The sequence below is a fragment of the Chiloscyllium plagiosum genome, unplaced genomic scaffold (assembly GCF_037043375.1).
Source record: "Chiloscyllium plagiosum isolate Xiang-an unplaced genomic scaffold, Cpla_swu_hap1 HiC_scaffold_11, whole genome shotgun sequence".
NCBI classification, from domain to species: domain Eukaryota; kingdom Metazoa; phylum Chordata; class Chondrichthyes; order Orectolobiformes; family Hemiscylliidae; genus Chiloscyllium; species Chiloscyllium plagiosum.
The window spans coordinates 28,973,956-28,999,470 of NW_028270149.1; the positions used below are offsets into that span (position 1 = coordinate 28,973,956).

At 43.1% G+C, this 25,515-nt stretch overlaps 1 protein-coding gene across 2 annotated transcripts in view; it reads right to left on the reverse strand.

Moving 5' to 3' along the window:
* Positions 1–25,515, reverse strand: part of LOC122557342 (neuronal migration protein doublecortin-like) — a 171,107-nt gene that overhangs the window by 126,839 nt on the left and 18,753 nt on the right. The window lies entirely within an intron of this gene.

Here is a 25,515-nt window from a genome sequence, read left to right on the forward strand (position 1 = left end):
TTGCTCTGGGACCTGCCCAAGGCCAGCACATCCTTATTTTGATATGAAAAGATGCAAAACTGCTCAAAATATTCCAAATGCCAACTGACCAGAGTCTCACCAGTACATCTCTGCTCTTGTATCCTCTTGAAATGAATGCTAACAATGCAATTGCTTTCCTAACTTCCAACTGAACTTGTTAATCTTAAGAGAATCCTGAGCTAGATTTCCAAAGCTTTTTCCTATTTAGAAATAGCTTATGCCTCTATTCTTCCTACCAAAGCACGTAACCTAATGCTTTCCCACATTGTCTTCCATTTGTCACTTTGTCCACTCTCCTAGCCTGTCCAATTTCTTTTGCAACCTCCCTACTTCCTCAACACTATCTATCCCTCCACATATCTTTGTATCATCTGCAAATGTACCAACAATGCTCACCGTTCTCCGTTCAAGCAAGTCAAGCAAGGAGAATTTTGCACCTTACAGCATTCACTGGATCATGCAAAGAGTATCCCAGTTTGTCCGAGAACACAGACTTGTTTGTCTCAGGTAGCCAATTGCATTCTGCTTGATTCTGAAGTTCCCTCTTTGAGTCCCCTAAGTCTGAAACCGACCTTCTTGTGCCCTTGGAAATTAGTCACTGATTAGTTATAAACTAACCTTAAAGCATGAATATTAGACAGACAGTGTGTACCAGAAGCTCCTCATAATATCAGAGTATTCAACACAAAGATTATATTACATGCATTCATGGTCAGAATCCCTGTGTCCAAAAAGTGGACACTCAACATACTCCACTGTATTATCCTCGACAAGATGGGTATATGGAACTTCAGAAATTGCTGCTTTTTTTCTCTACAACTGCAGATTGAGAGTTATTCAGTCCGAGATATGGTATTCTCTGCCTAATCTCCAATGTTTTCTAACATCTGATAGTGTTTGCTCATCAGTTATAGAATGAGCATCTGCTTTTCAGGATTTACACATCACCATTCAATACACAAAACACTCTAATATTGAAAATATTCATGTGCAATTCTTTATCCTTAGTTTAATTAATGTCTGCTAAATCCAGGCCCTCCTGCGAGAAAGCTTAGACAAAGGGAAGCACCATCGCTTAAGGATGAGCTCTCCAGGGAATTCACTGACAGGTTTCTGTAGGCTCCAGTGCTCCCTTCCTCCAGCTGTTCCAATGTTTTGTGTGAACTCTCAATTCTAGTTCTGAAAATTGAAATGGAAAGCTCTTCCTCTGCAATGAAAGCAAGGCCATGTTAATGTACTCAGAAAGACATCAGATGAAAGTGTTTGTTAAGTGCCTTGATTTGTTATGAAATCTGCTCCACTAATCTGACAAGACAGATTTTTAGCATAACTACGAACTGTTTGAATGTTGCAAATCATGGGTCTTCCCCTGGGAAGGATGGGGTTAGCGGGGGGAATGTTGGAACAGTCGATTGTGCCTAGCAGTGTGAACTACATTGCTGTACAAATTGATTAGTGAGTCTGCCTGGAGCAGCAAATTATATCCCAAACCAATTTTATTATTGTTGTTTGGAGAAAGAAAGTGAGAGGGACTGACTCTGTGTATTACCTCAACTGCTGCTCAAAAGAAGTGGTTTAAAATTATAACTAAAACACAGCAATGGCAAATGGTATCCATTTCAATTCACCTTTCGATGGGGCATTAACCCAAGGTCTCAACTGCCACCTCAATTGGACACAAAAGTGGCACTACTTAGAATCAGAGTGGGCCAGTTCTCTGTAGATCCCTAGATAATATTTATCCTCCAACCAACACACTAAAACAGGTCATCTGTTCATTACCACATTTCTGTTGTCAGGCTTTACTGTACATAAGGCTGCCTCAATTCCAACATTACCAAATGGCTACACTTCATCGGCCACAATAGGCTATGTGAGGTTGTGAATTTGTGAAAAGTTCTATATGATTGCAAATTTCTTTTCAGGATTGGGATGGTCGGTTATGTATTTACCAAGTAGCATCATAGCAAATTTGTATTAAATCCAGGCTAAAATGTTACAGGGGCCAAAGGAGTCATACCACAGTGCTGTTTTCTAAAGAGAAAAAGTAAATCTTAAGAAAAACTGCATTTGACATTCTCTCAATTTTCTAATTATTTTTGGCAGCAAACATTTAATTACTGGAAATCAGACTGTCTGGCTGTCATAGTCTATGTCCTGAGAATTAATGTACTTGTTACATAGAAAGTAGGAGCCATAGTAGGTCATTTAGCCCATCAAGCCTGCTCCACCATTCATTATGATCATGCTGATCACCCAATTCAATTCCTGTTCCCACAATTCCCCTATTTCCTGTGATCCCTTTAGCCCCAAGTATTCTATCCAGTTCCTTCCTGAAATCATGTACTAATTTTCCTCAACAGCTTTGTGTGGTAGTGAATTCCACAGATTCACCATCCTCTGGGTGGAGGAAATTCTCCTCATCTCAGTCCTAAATGGTTCACTCTGTGAAGTTAGACTGTGATCTCTGGTTCGGGAGTCCCTGTCATTGTGAACATTCTTCCTGCATCTACCATGGTCAGTCCTGTTCAAATTTTATAGACTTCTCTGAGATCTCCCTCACCCCTCACTCGTCTTGACTCCAGCAGATATAATCTTAACTGATTCAACCTCTCCTCATACCATTCCAGGAATCAATCTGGTAACCAATCGCTGAACTCTCTATAGAGCAAAAACATCCTTCCTTAGATAGGGAGGCCAAACTGTATACAACATTCCATGTTTGTTCTCAACAAGACCCTTTTTTGTAGACTGACTTCTTCGAGTGAGGCTTGAGTATTCTGTTGATCCTGAGAGTGATGGTGTCAGAAGTTCTCAACTCCTGGCAGTGTCACTCATGACTGTAAGATTGGAAGGGAGGAACTAGACAAAGTGCAATCCAACCCTTCCACTGACACTCTCATTCATTTGGCTAAACTGGTCCTCACCCTTAACAATTTCTCCTTCGAATCCTCCCACTTCCTCCAGACCAAAGGGGTAGCCATGGGAACCCATATGGGCCCCACTATGCCTGTCTCTTTGTCGGCTACGTAGAACAGTCCATCTTCCATAGTTACACCGGCACCACTCCCCACCTCTTCCTCCGTTACATTGATGACTGCATTGGTGCCACCTCGTGCTCCCGCGAGGTTGAGCAGTTCATCAACTTCACCAACACATTCCACCCCGACCTTAAATTCACCTGGACCATCTCTGCACTTCCCTCCCCTTCCTGGACCTCTCCATCTCCATTAATGATGAGCGACTTGACAATGACATTTTTTACGAACCCACCGACTCCCACATCTACCTGGATTACAACTCTTCCCACCCTACCTCCTGCAAGAATGCCATCCCATATTCCCAATTCCTCCGCCTCTGCCGTATCTGCTGCCAGGAGGACCAGTTCCACCACAGAACTCACCAGATGGCCTCCTTCTTTAGAGACCGTAATTTCCCTTCTCACGTGGTTAAAGATGCCCTCCAACACATCTCGTCCACATCCCGCCCCTCCGCCCTCAAATCCCACCCCTCCAAATGTAACAAGGACAGAAGCCCCCTGGTGTTCACCCGCCACCCTACCAACCTTCGCATAAACCGCATCATCTGAAGACATTTCCGTCACTTCCAAATGGACCCCACCACCAGGGAAATATTTCCCTCCCCATCTATTTCCACTTTCCGCAAAGACCGTTCCTTCCGTGACTACCTGGTCAGGTCCACACCCCTCAACAACCCATTCCTGGCACCCTCCCCTGCCACCGCAGGAATTGCAAAGCCTGCGCCCACACCTCATCCCTCACCTACATCCAAGGCCCCAAAGGAGCCTTCCACATCCATCAAAGTTTTGTCTGCACATCCACCATTATCATTTATTGTATCCGTTGCTCCCGATGTGGTCTCCTCTACATTGGGGAGAATGGACGCCTCCTAGCAGAGCACTTTAGGGAACATCTCCGGGACACCCGCACCAATCAACCCCACCACCCCATGGCCCAACATTTCAACACCCCTTCCCACTCTGCCGAGGACATGCAGGTCCTAGGCCTCCTTCACCGCTGCTCCTTCACCACCTGATGCCTGGAGGAAGAACACCTCATCTTCCGCCTCGGAACACTTTAACCTGATGGCATCAATGTGGATTTCACCAGTTTCCTCATTTCCCCTCACCCCACCCCAGCTCCAACCTTCCAGCTCAGCACTGCCCTCATGACCTGTCCTACCTGCCTATCTTCCTTTCCACCTATCCACTCCACCGTCCTCTCTGACCTATCAACTCCATCCCCACCTCCACTCACCTACTGTACTCTATGCTACTTTCTCCCCACCCCCACCCCCCTCTCATTTATCTCTCTACTCTGCAGGCACCCTGTCTCTATTCCAGATGAAGGGCTTTTGCCCAAAACGTCGATTTTCCTACTCCTCGGATGCTGCCTGACCTACTGTGCTTTTCCAGCACCACTCGAATCTAGACTCTGGTTTCCAGCATCTGCAGTCCTTGTTTTTACCAAGTGCAATCCAAAACAAGTCCTCAACGACAATTCAGACTGAAGATATTCATGTGACAGTGAATAAAGGGTGCAGCACCAGGGAGATCCCTAGTCAAGGTGTTTTTGTAATTGGAACTGGATCTACCTTCTGTCTGCTGATGTGCAACAGAATTCCCATGTTAAAATCTACTTGCACCAAGGCCCTCTATACTTGCAGCAAGACACTCCTGCTCCTGTACTTGAATCCTGCAGACCAACATACCATTTGCCTCCTCCACTGCATGCTGAACCTACATGCTTACCTTTAGTGACTGTGCACAAGGACACCCAGGCATCAATTCACATTCCCCTCTTCCAATTTAAAGCCATTCAAATAATAATCTGCCTTCTTGTTTTTTCTGCCAAAGTGGATAACCTAATTTATCCACATCATGCTGCAACCACCATGTATTTGTCCACTCATTCAGCCTGTCCAAAGCACACGCACAGGAGTCCCCTTCTCATTGTCCCTTCCAATGTGGGGCTTTGTCGAAAGCCTTCAGAACTCTACTAGTTGCATCCTCAAAGAATTCCAGGGGACTTGTCAAGTAGGATTTTCGATTTGCAAATCCATGCTGACTCCGTCCAATCCTACAATGATTTCTAACTGCTCCGTTATTGATTTTTTTTATATTGGATTCTAACATTATCACATTCTAGTATGCTAACAGGCAGCATGATGGCTTAGTGGTTAGCACTGCTGTCTCATAACACCAGTGTCCCAGGTTCGATTCCAAGCTCAGGTAACTGTCTGTGTGGAGTTTGCACATTCTCCCTGTGTCTGCATGGGTTTCCTCTGGGTGCTCCAGTTTCCTCCCATAGTCGAAAGGTGCGCAGGTGAGGTAAATTGTCCATAGTGCTAGGTGCATGAGTCAGAGGGAAACGGGTCTGGATGGGTTACTCTTTGGAGGACTGGTTGGGCTGTAGGGCCTGTTTCCACACTGTAGGTAATCTAATAAATCCTCCCCTGATGTCAGGCTGGCTGGCTGATATTAAGGTTTCTATACTGCAGATTAGTTTATTGAAAAATACACTCCCATTCATCAAACACGATACATTTGACAGGTCTTGACTGTCTTGACATTCCTTGGTAGGTCTTGAAAGGTCATGACAGTTTTGTCAATTCTTTTGCAGATTAGACAGTTCAAAGGATTTTATACAACTTTTATGTACAATCGTCTCTAAAGTTGACAATCCCAAATGGTACCTGACCCAGCCACAAAGGGGTAACAATTTCCCCTCCCCACCACGGATATTTGATTTCTACCCTTAATTCTACAAGGGTACCTCAGCTTCTTGGCCATCCAAAATAAATCACTGAGAACAAACATGCTCTGAGCTGGTCTGACTTGCACATTCTACATAACAACATAATGCTCTGGGAATTACACCTGGGTGATACCTGAGGTGATTTCATTCCTGCTCTTTTATGGGGGATAGGGGGGCAGGATAGGTCACTCTCTCCTAGGCCTAGAACTCCTGCATTTTGAATAATTTCTTAAAGGGGCACATGTTATGTATTATTATACATTCTGTGACGACAGCAACATACATTGGCCGTTCTAATCAAACGTTATCAGCAACGAGTATGTTTCTAAAGCCCATCCAACAGTGTAAATAACCCAAAACAGTTCAAAAGAACAAAAGGTAAAAATATTAAGATTGGAATAATATGGATTCATTGTACTGACTCTTCTCATTGTGTCAGCTTTTCACAGACTATTCACTATTTATTTCCCGTGCTGTATATCCCTATGATTCTAGTTATGTTCGATTTTGCACATTGGTCAATATCTCCATTCAGAGTTTTGGCTTTGAAAACCATTTCTAAGGTTATCCATGGATTACTGAAAACTTTGGGGAGAATTTTTACTGACCAATTGCTGACTGATGATATGCTGAAGACAATTACAATGGGCAACAGTTGTTTTTTGGCATATCCCTATTTATTCATTATATTACTTGTGATATGTATTCAGAACAGTGAGAGAAAAAAAATTCTATATTTCTGTGTTACACAAGAGTACTCTATTTAAAAATTACCATTGCAGGTTTGGGAATAATTGATGAGGGTTTAAGTATGTGTCCAGCACCCAAAGCACTTCGATACAAAGATAAGAAGATAGCTGTCCTGAAGAAAGTTGCTAAAGAATAGCAAAAGCACATGTTTCACTGTTGAGAATCTACTCCAACTAGCAATTAGTGTGGAACTACTTTTAACATTAATAAAAGATTATATTATTCAGGATATGGGCATCACCGTCAAAGCAAATAATTACTGACCATTCCTGGTTGTTACAGAAATGGTGATGTCCCTTCCTCTTGAAGCACTGCAGTCTGTTTGGTGAAGGTATTGCTTTACTGTTCTTAAGTAAAAAAAAATTTGAGTTAATTGACCCAGAGACACTGAAGTACTCAAAATATGCTAAATGTACAATTAGGACCTTAAACAAATTGTGGCCAGAGAAAAGCCTTAAAGGAATTTGACAGAATAAATCATGGTAAGCTCATCTTATTTTGTGATGTACATTTATTTAGTATCAGATAGAATAAGTAACTGCATGTTGCTATCTGCCATAGCTAAACCAACAAAATCTCAAGGCTATAGGGTAAAATAATACACAATGGAGCACAGCGTAACCGAAAGAGAATGCAAGTTTGTCAGTCCTTTGTGTTATCTGCACATGTAGCTACTGTGCCTCCACTTTACTCATCTAAGTAAATAAATTGCAAAACGCTGAGGCCGTAGCAAGACCTCTGTGATTCCCCAAATGTCACATTCTGCCAATCATTAAAAGAGCCATTTATGCATACATTCTGTTTACTGCCAGCCAACTGTTCGTCTATCCATGCTAATGTGTTATCCCCTGCACCACAAGGTCCTAATTTGTGCAATAACTTTTTACCTGGCAACTTGTCAAATGCCTTCTGGAAATCCAAAGAACATTTACTGGCTCCCCTTTACCCACAGCGTATGTTACTCTTTCAAAGAGCTCCAATAAATTGGTTCAATGTGATTTCTCTTTTACAAAGTCATGCTGACACTTCCAAATGGTCTTGAATTTTTCCAAGAGTCCAGCTAAAACCTCCATCATGACTGATTCTTACAATTTCCCAATGACAGACATCAAGCTAACTGGCCTACATTTTCCTGTTTGCTGGCTCCCTCCCTTCTTGAATAGAGGAGTGATATTTGCTACTTTTCAGTCTGAAGAAATCCTTCCAGAATATAGCAAAGTTTGGAAAATGAATACCAATGCATCTATGTCTCATTAGCCATACTTTTAAAATCTTAGTATAGAGTCTATCAGGACCGGGGACTAATCAACCTGCAGCTCCATTGGTTTGCTTACTATTGCTTCCCCAGTGATTGTGTTTTCACTAAGTTCCTCTCTTCCTTCCACCTCCTGATTTACAATTATTACTGGAAATTTTTTTGTATCCTTTATAGGGAAGACAGAAGCCACTTCTTTAGTATCCGTTACTGTTAGAACACATGGGATTCAGAGTGAGCTTGTCAATTGGATACAAAATTAGCTTGACTTTAGGAGACAAAGGGGGGGGGTGTGGTTTGCTTTTCGGATTGGAGATGTATGGCCAGCGATGTTCCACAGAGATCAGTACTAGGTCCACATTTGTTTGTCATTTATATAACCGATTTGGATGAGAATATAGGAGGTATGGTTAGTAAGTTTGCGGATGACACCAAAATTGGTGATATAGTGGACTGTGAAGAAGGGTATCTAGCATTACAAAAAGATCTTGATCAACTGAGTCAATGGGCTGAGAAGTGGCAGTTGGGAGTTTAATTTTGATAAAGGCAAGATATTGCATTTTGGCAAAACAAACAAGGGCAGGACTTACACAATTAACGGTACAGCCCTAAGAGGTGTTGTAAAACAGAAAGACCTAGGAGTTCAGATGCATAATTCTTTGAAATTTGCCTCACAGGTAGATAGGGTATTTAAGAAGGCATTCAGCACATTTGCCTTCATTGTTCCTTCATTGAGTGCAGGAATTGGGAGATCATGTTGAGGTTATACAGGACATTGGTGAGGCCACTGTGGACCACTGTGTGCAGTTGTGGATGCCCTCATCTAGGAAGGATATTATTAAATTGGAAAGAGTTCAGAAAAGATTTACCAGGATGTTGTTGGGAATGGAGGGTTTGAGTTATAAAAGTAGGCGAGGAGTTTTTTCACTGGAGTAGGAGTTTCAGGGGTGATGATATAGAGGTTTATAAAATCCTGAAGGGTATCAATACGGTGAATAGCAAGGGTTATTTCCCTAGAGTGGGAGGATTCAAAATTAGGGGACATATTTCTGGGGTGAAAGGAGAAAGTTTTCAACAAGAATATGAGGGGCACCTTTTTTAGAGAGTGAAGTGTCACAGGAAGTGGTGCATGCAGGTACAGTTACAACATTTAAAAGACATTTAGATCAGTACATGAAAGGAAAAATTTGGAGGGATATGGGTCAAATGTAGGCAAATGGGACTAATTTAGTTTGGGAACATGGTTGATGTAGGCTAGTTGGACCAAAGGATCTGTTTCCATGCCATATGACCTAATCAATGCTCCATTTTCACTCTTCAGCACCAACATTCACTTTACACATTATTTTCCTTTTTCAATACCTGTAGAAACTCTTGCTATCTATTTATACATTTCTAGCTAGCTTTCTCTCATACGTTTTTTTTTCTCCTCATTAAGCTTTTCACTCTTCTCTGCCATTCTTTGTATTTTGTCTAATTATCTGACCTCCCACTCAGTTTGTGTAATTATACTTTCCTTAAGTATGATGCTTTCCGTAACTTCTTTAGTCAAAGAAGTTGGCTTTCCCCTAAGAATTTTTCTTTATAACAGGCATATATTTATTGAGAAATTCTCCTTTATGTTTCTGCCCTTGCTTCCTTAGCCTTGTATCCATGTTTATATCTATGAGCTCAGCATTCATGCTCACACCATTGCTCCTCTTTAATTTTAAACTATTAGCCATAGATCCAGTCTTCTCCCTTTCAAATCCAATGTAAAATTCAATCATATTAAATTTGCTGCTATTTTAGGGTGCCTACGAGTTTTTAACTAATCTATTTTACTATTAAGTGCTCCATAAAATACTAGTAACTTGTTTTCCTACCATTCTTTATCCTCACCCAAACAAATTTTACATTTGATCGCCTGAACCAAAGTCGTTTCCAATTATTGCACAATGCCATTCTTGATTAACAGTGTTACCAATATCACACCTTCCATCCTTCTCCTCCCAACCCCCACCACCTCCTCCTCCTCCCCACTGCCCCCATCACTGCCCTTGCCCTCATCTTCAGTGCCCTCCCACCACCATATCTAGTTTCTTGTTCTTCTTGAATGTCAATTGACGCAAGCCTCAGGTCACAATCCAGAGATTATTACTCTTGAAGTTCTACTCTTCAAACTGTTACCTACCTCCTCATACTGTGTAAGCCAAATCTCTCTCCCAACCCTATCTGTTTGTCAGTAATTACATGGACCATAACAATTGGATCTTTTCCCTCCAACTCCAAGTTCCTGAGCCGATAGAATCCCTTCAGCCCAACATGTCCACACTGACCCTCCAAAGAATATCCCACCCAAACTCCAACCCCATTACTCAACATTTACCCTGACTAATGCAACTAACCTACACCTATCTGAACACTATGGGCAATTTAGCATGGCCAATTCACCTAACCTGCACATCTTTGGACTGTGGGAGGAGCACCCTGAGGAAATTCACGCAGATACAGGGAGAATGTGCAAACTCCACACAGACAGTTGCCTAAGGCTGGAATCGAACCTGGGTTCCTAGAGCTGTGAAGCAGCAGTGCTAACCACTGAGCCATCTTGCACTGATACCCAAACCCTTGTACTGGAGAGGCAATACAGCCATCTGAACACAACACCCTTGGTTGGACAAGCCAGTGTCTATCCCCTTTTCTGTACTATCCACTATTATGACTGCATTCTTTTTTGCTCTACCCACTTGAATGGTTTTCTGGACAATGGTGGCATGCTTATTTAGCTTATCCAGCCTGAAGCCATCACTGTCATCCAAACAAACAATCGCCTGCCACTAACAAAATCAGAAGACTCTGTCCCAAAGGGTGTGACCAACTTCCGGTGCAAACTCCCAAGGTGGCATGGTAGCTCAGTGGTTAGCACTGATATCTCAAAGCACCAAAAACCTGGGTTCAATCCCAGCTTTAGGCGACTGTCTACATAGAATTTGCACATCCTCCCTGTGTCTGCATGGCTTTCCACCAGATCCTCCCACAGTCCAAAGATGTGCAGGTTAGGTGAATTGGCCATGCTAAATTGCCCATAGCGTATCCAGGGATGTGCTGTCTCGGTGGGTTAGCCATCAGAAATACAGGGTTGCAGGGAGGGGATGAGTTGGGGTGGATGGTCTTTGGAGGGCCGGTATGGACTGAATGGGCCAAATAGCCTGGCTTTCTCACTGTAGGGATTAAAGAAACCCAAGTCACTTTCACCCTCCCTGATGTGTTGCTGTATTTTAGTTTGGCCTCCAGCTCATAAGTTCTGAGCTACAGCTACTTGATGTGTAAATGTTTACTGCAGATATATTTATCCAAGATCAACCTGGTACCCAGGAGCCCCAGTATACTATAGCTGTGATACATCACCTGTACTGTAGTCCTTAAGTGGTACAGCAGTTAGCACTGCTGTCTCACAGCGCCAGAGACCCGGGTTCAATTCCCGCCTCAGGCGGCTCTCTGTGTGGAGTTTACATATTCTCCCTGTGTCTGCATGGGTTTCTTCCCACAATCCCAAAATAAATGTGCAGGTTAGGGGTGAATTGGCAAGGCTAAATTGCCCATGGTGTTAGATGAAAGGGTAAATGTAGGGGAATAGGTCTGGGTGGGCGGCGGGTCGGTGTGGACTTGTTGGGCCGAGGGGCCTGTTTCCACACTGTAAGCAATCTAAATAATTTATTTAATTATTTTCATTTTGCATTTTATTAATCCTAACACTAAAGTCATTGCATGAGTAACTGCACTACTACATTCTATTCTGTGTACGTCATTAGCGGTTTGTTATTCCTTTATAAAAATGATTTGGATGTGAACATAAGAAGTATAGTTAGTAAGTTTGTGGATGACACCAAAACTGGAGACGTAGTGGACAGCAAAGAAGGTAACCTCAGAATACAACAGGATCTTGATCAGATGGGCCAATGGGCTTAGGGGTGGCAGATGGAGTTTAATTTGAATAATTGTGAGGTGCTGCATGTTGGAAAGGAAAACCAGAGCAGGAATTATACACATAATGGCAAGGTCCTAGGGAGACCTTCCAGTGCAGGTTCATAGTTCCTTGAAAGTAGAATCACAGGTAGATAGGATAGTGAAGAAGACTTTTGGTATGCTTTCCTTTATTGGTCAGAGTACTGAGTATACGAGTGGGAGGTCATGTTGTGGTTGTACAGGATATTGGTTAGGCCACTTTTGGAATATTGTGTGCAATCTCTCCATTAGGAAGGATGTTGTGAAACTTTAAAGCGTTCAGAAGAGATTTACAAGGATGCCACCAGGTTGGAGGGTTTGCACTATAGGGAGAGGTTGAATAGGCTGGGGTTGTTTTCCCTGGAGCGTCAGAGGCTGAGGGGTGACCTTATAGAGGTTTATAAAGTCATGAGGGGCCTGGATAGGGTAAAAAGACACAGTCTTTTTCCTGGGGTGGGGGAGTCGAGAACTAGACGGCATAAGTTTAAGGTGAGAGAGGCAAAATTTAACCGTGACCTAAGGGCAACATTTTCACGCAGGGGGTGGTGCATGTATCGAGTGAACTGCCAGAGGAAATGATAGAGGCTGGTATAATTACATCATTTAGAAGGCATCTGGATGGGTATATGAATAGGAAGGGTTTAGAGAGATAAAGCCCAGTGCTGGCAAATGGGACTAGATCATGTTAGGATATCTGGTCAGCATGGAGGAGTTGGACCAAAGGGTCTGTTTCCATGCTATACATTTCTATGACTCCATGACTCTCCAGCAGTGCTTTGATATTATAAAACCACTATCATAGTGTAGGCTGCCAGATTGTATCGCACCAACAACTTGAAACCAGCTGCCCTCCAAACAATAGGTTATTAACTCAACAATCTGGTGGCTGCAAAGTAATTCACTGAGTGAAGAGGTCAAGCAGTTTCAATGCAATTGATAAAATATTATGTAATCACAAGCATTCGAGGTCTTGGTTTGTGACCAAGTTAAGATTGCTCTTTATGTTTGAAGAACATTCAAACAAACCAATCAGGGCAAATGTATACCTTAACAGCTTGTGAATACAGACTGGAGTGATCAGCCTGTTTGGCTCCAGTTGCCACATTTACACTGTCAGCAGTTGCTGCTGTCTCTGAAGGTCATGGTCAGTTCTTCAGATGGGTTTCAATACTTGTAAAGACAGCTGTGCTTCCACAGTACTGCCAGTAGCCCTAGCGCCCGAAGTTAAGAACACATTAACAGTGTTGTGATAGCCAGCGCATCTCCCATTTTATGGTGTCTAATTTGCTTCCTAGTAAAAGTAAATTATATCTCTTCCATGTGGATAATCTTGCTCTTTCTCTTTGTTACTCAGCATCTGGTCTTTAATCTCAGTTTGCATTCCTAAATAAAGTATTATAATAATAAGCAATTATACTTTCATATATCTAAGAACTACTCCGTCTTTCATCTAAGAATGATATAGAAAATCAATGGGGGTAATCATCAGTGTCACAGGGTAATGGCAGTTTGAACTGAAGAAATTGCTTTTCCATGTTACACATAACAAAGTTAAAAATCACACACCAGCTTATAGTCCAACAGCTTTATTTGGAAGTACAAGCTTTCAGAGTGCTGCTCCTTAGTCAGGTAGCTAGTGGAGCAGGATCATAGGACACAATATATAGCAAAAGATCATAGTGTCATGCAACTGATGCAACATATTGAAGAAATCTAGATTGGTATTAAGTCTTTCATCTTTTAGAATGGGTTACAGGTTTGGATTCATTAATATGCAAATCTCAGAACTTCTTTCAAGTCACATTCCCGAGATAACTTAAGGTTTTATCATAAAAGGTAACATTTCGGCTCAGACCATGAGTTAAAGGTGTGAGGCTAGAGTCTGTATGTATTCCAATCTTGAGTCAGACTGGTTTTATTTCCAAAGTAGGAATTTGTAAAATGTCACATGGATTGACTGTGGTAATGGACATTCAGCCCCATATCTACAGGTGACCCTCCTCCCAGGTGGACTTCGGGATACACAACAACACTGAATGGCCGAGCAGAGGCTGATAGCCAAGTTGGGTACCCATGAGGATGGCCTCAACCAGGACCTTGGGTTCATGAAACACCACAGGTGATCCCACTATACTATACACCCTCACACACTCACACCAAGCACACATACACTCACATACACACACACTCTTACATACTCACATACTCACGCAGACCCTCTTTCATACACACACACGCCACACTCACACCCATGCGCACATCCTCTCACAGGCAGTTACTCTATCACTTTCACACACACACACTCACTATCAAGGATGTACACACACACATTCACACTCCCATAAGTGCACACACACAAACTCACACCCCCACATGCATACACACTCTCTCTTTCTCTCTCATACACACACACTCACAATCTCTCACTGCCTCAGAAGCATGTGACTGTGAGATATGTGAGACCCCTTTCGGTCATGGCTGACCATGGGTTGCATCCTCATTGTTCCAGCTTTGTGCTTCCCTGAAGTAACGTCACTTGTGACTGAAGAGACCAATACTGTAGTGACAGTCCCGGTCGCAGAGGTCACAGCTGTATGTGGCGTTGATCTACTAGAACTGCTGCACTCCTTCCTGTGTGCCCGTTTGTCTGCCCCAGTGCTCATCAGCTTCTTTTCCCCTCTTTTGAGGTGATGGTTCAGGGTGCTTCTCCATTTCATGTAGTCAGCTGCAAACCTTTCCCAGGACTCCGTAACGATATCAGGCGCCTTCACGGCCCTCGTGCAGATATCCTTGTAGCGCAGCTGAGAACACCCAGTGGGTCTCTTCCCAGGTGCAAGCTCTTCATAGAGGATATCCTTTGGGATACGGCCATCCTCCATGCAGTGGACATGGCCCAGCCAGCGCAGTCTCCGCTGCCTGAGCAGAGTGTACATGCTGGGAAGGCCAGCGCGCTATTGCACTGCTGTGTTGGACACTCTGTCTTGCCAGGAAATGTCCAGGATACGGCAGATACTCCTCAAGTGGAAGATGTTCAGTCTTCTCTCCTGTATGGTATATGTGGTCCACGTTTCACTGCCATACAGCAGTGTGCTTATGACACAGGTGTTGTAGACTGACATTTTTCTCTTTACTGTCAGCTTGGGATTTGTCGTGACTCAAGTCATGAGGTGAGCAAGAGTTGAGGCTGCTTTCCCAATCCTCTTGTTGATCTCTGTGTCCAAGGAGAGGTTGTCAGTGATGGTAGAGCCAACTGATGGATGACATTGAACTCATAGTGGTCGATAGTGATGACCAGTGGTGCCTCTGTGTCCTGTCCCAGGACGCTCATCTTCTTCAGACTGATAGTCAGCCTGAAATCCTTGCAAGCGTGGGAGAGTCGATCTATCACTGACTGGAGTTCTTACTGGATGTGTGTTGCAACTGGAGCATCATCAGCAAACAGCATGTCCCTGATGAGTGCCATGCATACTTTTGTCTTGGCTCTGAGGCAGGCCAGGTTGAAGACCCTGCTGTCTGATTGAGTGTGTAGGTAAATACCCACCGTTGCGCTGCCAAAGGCATGTTTCAGGAGCACAGCAAAAAAAAACCCCAAAGAGTGTGGGAGCCAGGACGCAACCTTGTTTGACGCCGCTGCAGACATCATAGGGCTCAGAAGAGCTGCCACTGAAGTGCACTGTCCCCTTCGTGTTCCTGTGGAAGGATTCAATCATGCTCAGCAGTTTCGATGGGCGATCAATCTTCAAGAGAACCTTGAAAAGGCCGTTTCTGCTGACCAGGTCGGACGCCTTGGTGAGATCAATGAAAGCGGCATACAGGGGTATTTTCTGTTCTCTGCACTTCTCATGTAGTTGGGAAGGGAGAAGATCATGTCTACTATTGACCTTTTAGTTCGGAAGCTGCACTGTGACTCTGGGTGTACACGTTCTGCCAGTTTCTGTCAAGATGACCCAAGCAAAGGCTTTGCCGACAGCACTGAGGAGAGAGATGCCTCTAGTTGTTACACTCACTCCTCTTGCCATTGTTCTTGTAGAGGGTAATGATCGTGGCATCCCTCATGGCCTGCAGTACAGCTCCTTCTTGCCAGCACTAACAGAGGACTTCATGCAATGGGAGCAGGAAGCCAGTCTTGCAGAACTTGGATCAGATCGGGAAGAATCCTGTAGCTACTTGGGGCCTTACCTGAGGCCAGGCTGTCAATGGCCTTGCTGAGCTCTTCTACCGACGGCTCTGCGTCTAGCTCATGTATGGTGGGAAGCACGTGATGGCATCAGGTGCTGAAGCAGACACAGTATGTTCTCTGGAGTAGAGATCAAGTAGTGTTCAACCCACCTCTCCATCTGTTGGCCTTTGGCTGTGATTACTTCCCTAGTACAGAATTTGAGGGTGACTGTCTTGCTCTGAGCTGGTCTTAGTGCCTTCTTGATGCCTTCATTCATTCCCCTAATGTTCCCCGTTATAGCTGCCATCTGAATTTCCTCACTTAGCTGCATCCAATACTCATTAGTGCAACGCCTGGCAGTCTGCTGAACCTTTTATCTGGCAGCCCTGAAAATCTGCAGGTTCTTCCCAGTAGCTGACCGCTTGTCCTTAGCTTGGGTGACACACTTGGCTTCAACGATGGAGGCCATCTCGGCTGCCTTAGCCTCAAACCAGTCATGTGTCTTGCAGGTCTTCTTCCCAAAGATAGCCAGGGATGTGTGGTGCTAGGTTTCTCACTTCTCTGTGGTGGAGTCTCTGTGTCGTAAAGCGCTAAGTTCTCTCTCGAAAGCCTCTGAGAACTGTTGCATAAGGTCTGGCTGGGACATCTTGCTGACGTTGACGTGAGGGTTCCCCTGTTGCTTAGTGTGATGGAATCTCTTAGGTTGCAGCCTAATCTTGCAACACACTAAGGAGCGGTCTGTGTCACAGTCCGCACTGTGGTAAGAGCTTGTGTGCAGAATATGTTTGATGGCAGTGCACCTAACTAGGATCAGATCAAGTTGGTGAAAACGTTTTGAGCGTGGGTGTCTCTAGGAAACCTTGTGCTGGGGCTTTGCCTGGAATAAGGAATTTGCGATGCACAAATCGTGGTAAATGCACAGCTCGAGCAGTCGTTGTCCCTTCTTATTCGTTTTGCCCAAACCAAAATGCTCAAGGCAGGAGGGTCTGCACCCACTCTGGCATTGAAGTCACCCAGAAGAACAAGTTGCTACTTCCTAGGGATGCTGCTAATGACAGCTGCAGGATTGTCATCGAACTTGTTCTTCGTGTCTAGCTTGGAGGACAGTGTCAGGACATACACGCTGACAAGGATGACTGGGCCTGTAGTGGTATCGAGGCAAAGAGTCATGAGTCACCCTGAGCCATTGCTGCCTGGATCTACTGTGTTCATCAGGCTGTTCTTTACTGTGAAGCCGACCCCCTGCTCTCTGGGCTCATCACAGCCCTTCCCCTGCCAGTAAAATGTGTAGTCCATCTCTTTCGGTGAGCCTGCCCCTGCCAGCCTTATTTCCTGGAGGGCAGCTATATCCACCCCGAGTCCCTTGAGCGCGTCATTTATGACAGCTGATTTCCTAGAGTCGCTGGAGGTTTCCTGAGAGGACGGTCATCATTGTGCAGACGTTCCAACTTCCCAGTTTTAGAGCTGGTCTCTTTTGTTGCATGGTGCAGTGATTGCAATCTGCTGTTTGGATAATTCCTAATCCCTATGCACCCAATCAGGATAGCAGATTGTGACCGGACAGCACCTTACGGGCTGGCGGCTGCCCAGCTTGAGGTGGGCAATAGCTGTCCAGTGGGAGCAACCCCTGGCATCATGCTCTACGCCAATCTAGCAATGACTTAAAACTGGTATCAGCCGCTCCTCTCCCTCTGTGTTGTGTTGACACTGCGGGCAAAGCTGGAGTCTCCTCTCCATGTGTGGTGATGGTAGGGGATGTGGTATGGGGAACACGCTGTTGCCATGAAGCACGTCCCCCCTCTCCACGACACTGGCTAATCCAAAGTAACAGCAAAGCCATTACGGTTTAGTACCAGCAGCGTCATAGGAGCTGCAAGAACAAGGTTGTAGATAACGACAAACTGCCTTCAGGGCCCTGGCTCTGGATGTTTCCTTGAGGTTTACTCCTGAAGCCTTTCCCACGTGTGGGTCTGACTGCAAGGCAGCGGAGGTTTGAAACCAGAGTTTTCCTTCTCCTTGCCAGGAAGCAGTCAGCCCGGGATCGGGTGGGTCTGGTGGGGGGTTGGGGGGAGGAGTGGCAAGGTCACTCCTCACCCTCCTTATCCACACATCTCTCCTCACCCACACTCTGCCCACCTCCCCCTCTCACCTAGTCACCTCTCTCTCTTGCCCAACTCATCTCTTCCATCTTTTATATCCCTAACTGCCCTCCTTATCCACTCTCCCACATAATTTGCATCATTCTGTGTGCGTCTCTCTCTCTTTTGCTCTGTCTCTTCCTCTCTCTCTCGCTTCCCCTGCCCCCCACCCCCACCCCCACCTCTCAGAGTCATCACTTTGTCGCCGCCATCACCATGAGGCCTCCGCCTGTGTCCCCCATGGCCCAAAACGAAGATGTCATCCAGACTCTGGGCAGGAGCCGGCTTCCCTTACTGTGGGTTTGGAGTCACAGAACTTCAGAACCCGGCTGCCGTCATCACCCATCTCTACAAAGGTACCGGGAGCAGCGAGGAGCCTGAATGGTAGGAGCTTGCCCAGACCCCATTCCTCTAGAACACACACATATACGTCTATGGGGTGAATTTGCAGTTGCAGATACATTCTATTTTGTTCAAAAAGCACACAGTCTGTAGGTAGTCAATCCACATGACATTTTATAAATACCGACATTTGGAATAGAACCAGTCTGACTCAAGATTGGAATATATACAGGCTCTAACTTCACACCTTTAATGCATTGTCTGAACTGAGATGTCACGTTTTTAAATAAATCCTTAAGAAATCTTGGGAATGTGACTCGAAAGAGGTTCTGGGATTTACACATTAATGAATCCAAACCTGCAACCGATTCTAAAAGATGAAAGACTTAACAGCAATCTAGATTTGTTCAATATATCGCATCAGTTGTTTGACACTCTGAACTTTTGCTGCAAATTCTGTGTCCTATGATTCTGCTCCACTAGTTACCTGATGAAGGAGCAGCGCTGCGAAAGCTCGTACTTCCAAATAAACCTGCTGGGCTATAATCTGGTATTGTGTGATTTTTAACTTTGTCCACCCCAGTCCAACACCAGCACCTCCACATCACACATGATATACAAACATAAATTTAGCAATGTAATATGTGCTTGGGTGTGAGACAACAAAATAAGAAAGTACAGTATTTTATGTTGGCAGCCCTTTGTGGGGATGATTATGGCTGTATCAATTGTACTGAGAGAGTGATCGAGTTGCTGAAAGAGTTATCTAGTTAAATTGTAATGTGCAATTAAAAAGCTTCTTCAGGTTAAACATGAATATCAGGGTTGGGCGATAGGAAAGGAATGATGGCAAAGATTGAAGATACACAGCTGCCACCAATAGCTAATGACCTTAATTACATAGATTTGTATCACCCAAGTTCCCGTCTCATATAATTTTAAGAGATGGCAAATTGTACTGCTGAAGTCAAGATAATTAATACACTCAAGACAAAGTGAAATTGCAGTGGAGAACTAATTTGAAATTCCTAAAGGGGAAGCATATTATTTTGAATCGTCCCATGACCTGCACACATAACACTGCCTCCCATGCACCCCTCACTACTGTTTTGAATAACTAATTAGATGCAGCAAAACATTACGTGTGTGTATTCTCTCCTGTCCCATTAATGTGTGTTACAGAAATTGGCTACTGCAATACTGCTACTAGGGACAAGGCATAGTCATTGCCCAAAGGAGTTTCACAGTTTTCTCCTCCCAGACTACCAACCAGTCGTTCAATACACTCCATTTGGCAACAGAGACATCAGTAATTGTACAGTTCCCTCCCTTTATAGCTTTTAAGGACTGCTGTATCATTCAGTAAAATATACTTTCACATAAAGCTGTAGAAAAGAAGTACGTTCCTAGCTGTGAATTAAAATAGATGTTTACTTAAAAACAGATTTTTAAAAAACCCCAAAATCATATCATCTATTAAGAGAGTGCTAATTGAGGTTCAGACTCTTCTGTTGTGCGATAATTATCCGTTTTGCCCAAATGTAGCATAAAACTGATTGAAATGTTCATTGCATGCAGAATAATTGCTCCTTATCTGATCTGATGGTTGTTCCTAATCATTAAGCTGCATTTTTTGGTCCATGTTACTTCTATTACAGACTAAACGGTACTTAAAATATACTATTAATTCTGCAGGATTTATTATTTATTCATGTCATCTTAAATAGGACACAATCAAATTCTTCAAATAAATCTGTGGGTAAATGCACTATCAGATACAATGCCAAACTATATAAGTTAGGAAGTTCTCCAATCCAACCATGTCAGACTGCTACCAACCATAGTGGCAGACATGATACTGTAATGTCCCCTGTTTCGTCTCACCATATAATCTTTCCCAGAAAATGTACATAGCTGGATGTCATTTGACAAAAAGATCAAACCAGGAGGTGATGGTCGAATAGTGAAACTACTGCCAGGATTCACCATTGAGACTCAGGTTTGAATGATACATGTACAAGTGAGCTGACAGGTGATATTGAGTCATTTGACAATATTTTCAGAAGAGGACAGATTTTAAGGGTAAAATGGCAATGAGAAGATAGAATTTCAGGCTATGGAATTCCAGAATTAGCATATTTCTGCAGAGCCTCTATCACCTCAATTTTCCAATCTTTCACATCTCACCTCGCTATGGTCCAAATCTCCTTTATGGGAATTGGCCTTTGATTCAACCGATGTCATTGATGCACCACAGGACCTAGAGGAAGTTGCGATGTGCACACATCAACAATACTTATCGAGGAAGTTTCAACCCTGCCCAGGCTGATATGTGATTCCAACAGCAATGGCATCTTATAGCCAGAGCCACAAGGACATAGACTGTTTTCCCCGTGCTAACCCTGGTTTTTACAAATATCTACTGAGAGCTTTTCATAGCAGGTGTAAAGCCTGCTGAAGAAGTGTAACTCTCAGTAAATCAATTGGAGTATCAAAGCCCTCCAATACCCACAACAACTTTCAGCATTCTACAATGCTTACCTTCTGGAATCTCCAACTCACTGACATTGGAAGAGTCATCTTTATTAGGAATCATAGTGGCAGGGTGGTGATCACAAGGAAAGCTTCTTCCAATTTTCAACAGGTGAAGTGGCTGAGGTATTGTGAGCATGCTTGGGGTTAGAGAGTGGAATGAACATGTCCTTTTCTATCCAAATAAACAATGCTGTGGTTTATTTAAATATATCTTTGCATCACTTTGGACTGGGAACCTAAATGGATACAGCTCTTCATTCACCCCAGAGAAAAGGTCTACCAAACATGATGGTGCAACCTATTTACAGACTTCCAGCTCCAGTGGGGCCAGTGACTATAATTCTATTAGCTTTAAAATAGTGATGGAAAAGGATAGACCAGATCTAAAAGTTGAAGTTCTAAATTGGAGGAAGGCCACTTTTGACAGAATTAGGCAAGAACTTTCAAAAGCTGATTGGGCGCAGATTTTCGCAGGTAAAGAGATGGCTGGAAAATGGGAAGCCTTCAGAAATTAGATAACAAGAGTCCAGAGAAAGTATATTCCTGTCAGCATGAAAGGAAAAACTGGTAAGTATAGGGAATGCTGGATGACTAGAGAAGTTGAGGGTTTGGTTAAGAAAAAGAAGGAAGCATATGTCAGGTATAGACAGGATAGATTGTGTGAATCCTTAGAAGAGTATAAAAGCTGTAGGAGTATACTTAAGAGAGAAATCAGGAGGGCAAAAAGGGGACATGAGATAGTTTTGGCATATAGAGTTAGGAAGAATCCAAAGGGTTTTCACAAATACATTAAGGACAAAAGAGTAACAAGGGAGAGAATAGGACTCCTCAAAGATCAGCAAGGCAGCCTTTGTGTGGAACTGCAGAAAATTGGACAGATACTAAATGAGTATTTTGTATCAGTATTTACAGTGGAAAAGGACATGGAAGATATGGAATGTAGGGAAATACATGGTGACATCTTGAAAAATGTCCATATTACAGAGGAGGAAGTGCTGGATGTCTTGAAATGCATAAAAGTGGATAAATCCCCAGGTCCAGATCAGGTGTACCCTTGAACTCTGTGGGAAGCTAGGGAAGTGATTGCTGGGCCTCTTGCTGAGATATTTGTATTATCGATAGTCACAGGTGAGGTGCCAGAAGACTGGAGTTTGGCTAATGTGGTGCCACTGTTTAAGAAAGGTGGTAAGGACAAGCCAGAGAACTACAGCTTGATGTCAGTGGTGTCCTGAGGGACAGGATGTACATGTATTTGGAAAGGCAAGGACTGGTTAGGGATAGTCAACATGGCTTTATCCATGGGAAATCATGTCTCACAAACTTGGTTGAGTTTTTTGAAGAAATAACAAACAGGATTGATGAGGGCAGAGCAGTAGATGTGATCTATATGGACTTCAGTAAGGCATTTGACAAGGTTCCCCATAGGAGACTGGTTAGCAAGGTTAGATCTCATGGAATACAGGGAGAACTCACCATTTGGATACAGAACTGGATCAAAAGGTAGAAGACAGAGGGTGGTGGTGGAATGTTGTTTTTCAAACTGGAGGCCTGTGACCAGTGGAGTGCCACATGAATTGGTGCTGGGTCCACTACTTTTCATCATTTATGTAAATGATTTAGAAGTGAGCATAAGAGATATAGTTAGTAAGTTTGCTGATGACACCAAAATTGGAGGTGTAGTGGACAGTGAAGAAGGCTACCTCAGATTACAACGCGATCTTGATCAGATGGGCCAATGGGCTGAGGAGTGGCAGATGGAGTTTAATTCAGATAAATGCGAGGTGCTGCATTTTGGGAAAGCAAGTCTTAGCAGGACTTATACACTTAATGGTAAGGTCCTAGGGAGTGTTGCTGAACAAAGAGACCTTGGAGTGCAGGTTACTAGCTCCTTGAAAGTGGAATCGCAGGTAGATAGGATAGAGAAGAAGGCGTTTGGTATGCTTTCCTTTATTGGGCAGAGTATTGAGTATTGAGTACAGGAGTTGGAGGTCATGTTGTGGCTGTACAGGACATTGGTTAGGCCACTGTTGGAATGGTGCATGCAATTCTGGTCTCCTTCCTATCGGAAAGCTGTTGTGAAATCTGAAACGGTTCAGAAAAGATTTACAAGGATGTTGCCAGGGTTGGAGGATTTGAGCTATAGGGAGAAGTTGAATAGGCTGAGGGGTGACCTTATAGAGGTTTATAAAATCATGAGGGGCATGGATAGGACAAATAGACAAAATCTTTTCCCTGGGGTTGGGGAGTCCAGAACTAAAGGACATTGGTTTAGGGTGAGAGGGGAAAGATATAAAAGAGACCTAAGGGGCAACGTTTTCACACAGAAGGTGGTACGTGTATGGAATGAGCTGCCAGAGAGAGTGGTGGAGGCTAGTACAATTGCAACATTTAAAAGGCATCTGGATGGGTATTGGAATAGGAAGGGTTTGGAGGGATATGGGCTTGGTGCTGACAGATTGGGTTGGGATATCTGGTCGGCATGGGCGGGTTGGACTGATGGGTCTGTTCCGTGCTGTACATCTCTATGACTCTATGACTTCACAGCATTGCTTCATTTTAACAATTCACAGTTGTCTTGTGGGCAAACCTGTCAATCACTTCATGCACAAAATCCCATAAGCAACCAGTTACATAAATAACCCAATAGTTGATTTTTAACAGTATCCGTTAAGGAATAAATGCTATCAAGGACACAGAGAGCTATCTGTTCTCCCTTAACTAGTGGCTGAGGATTTTTATGTTCAGAGAAAAAGGACCTCCAATTTGTTCACTACAGCAATGAAGTATCACTCTAGATTATCTGATCTAGTTCTGAATTAAGAGCAAGAGTAAGCCATTTCATCCCTTGAACTGTGTTTTTCCATTCAATAAGGTCATATATGATCTGATTCTGGCTTCAATTCTAATTCCCAGCATTTCCCAAAACTCTTTGATTCTCTTATTAATCAAGAATATATCTACATCTGCCTTAAAATATTCAATGAACCTTCCTCAATCACTCTCTAGGGAAGATAGTTCTCACGACCTCTCTGTCTTTAATGGGAAGCTCCTTATTTTTAAGCTGTGTCCTTGTTCAGGGCTCTCACCCAAGATGAAACATTCTTTCAGCTTCCATCCTGTCAAGTCTCCTCAGGATCCAAAATGGTTCAATAAGTTTTCATCTCTTCGTCTAAACTCAAATGGAGACCCAACAGACCCAACCTGCCCAAAATATCCTCATAGGATTGCCTCCTCATTCCAGGAGCTAGACTGGTGAACTTCCTCTGAACTGTTTCTATTGCAATTTTGTCCTATCTTGATTTAGGAATGTAAAACTGGACACAGTATTCCAGATGTGATCTCACCAGTACACTATACATGTAGTAGAACATTCACAATGAACATGAGTATTTTGATGTAAATTAGAAGGTAGATTTTCAACAGAGATAAATTGCTATCATATATTTTTATCTGAAAATCCTCTAATCTGTTATTGGCAAAATATTTTGTATCCTCTTAGCAGTTCTAAGCAAACTGATTGATTTATGAATATTTTTTCATGCCTCTGTCACAACAAAGGGATCAGAATCATTCAATTGTAATTCTTGTCCTATATTACGGGATTAATATACTTTTTGGAACTATTAACCCTCTTTTTCTATATATGCAGTTTTTAATGTTCTAGCTAATAGACACATGGGTAGCTCTAACTGTTAGATCAGCACATCCATCAAAGCTGTTACTGTTTTATTGAGGAGACCTTTGAAAGTACTCCTTGCAGTGTTATAAAATCATCATAGAACATTTAACCAAATTGCTCCAATTATTTTAAAGAAAAATGTTTGTCTCTTACTCCAAAGATTAGGATATAACTGAGCAATTGGGACTTCCAACAATGTGTGGGAGAAGAATAAAGCTTGCATGTGTATCTTTACAATCCATCATGGGTCAATTTTTTTTATCTCAAAGTACTATTTCAGCTCATCCCCAATCTCCCCTTCCTAATTACAAGACCATTTACCTTTCTGTGATCCAATAAGTCAGAACAGCCACTGTGGAGGAAGAAAAATTGTTCTACAACATTGCTGAAGCAATATATCATGACCAGTGGATATGGAACAGAGAGGTACAAGCATTTTAATTGTGCATTCTAAGTCTTGTTTGCATTTTTTAAGTGCATCACTCTCAAACATCCAAAATGTGAGACATAACAGATGTACAGATGAACACTCCTAATCAGCCCTTGTCTGCAAAGCTGATTTAAATACACTGTTGTGTATATACCTTAAAACAGGCACATATGTGACACTTCAAAGAATTTTCCTGTTTTCTAAATAAAGAGAATGACTTATACACAGGTGCAGAAACAAAATTAATAGTGAGTGCATATGTGAATAATATTAGAAGAAGCAGGATGTATATGATTTTTTTTAATATGTTTTAATGATTGCTTCCAGAAATAATAGAGGGAACCACATGAAGTATTAAAACATGCCTTAACTTACTCCCTTTCCTTGTATTCCTTTAAACAGCTGAGGTCTTTCTAGAAGACATGCCTGTAAGCTTGTGTAA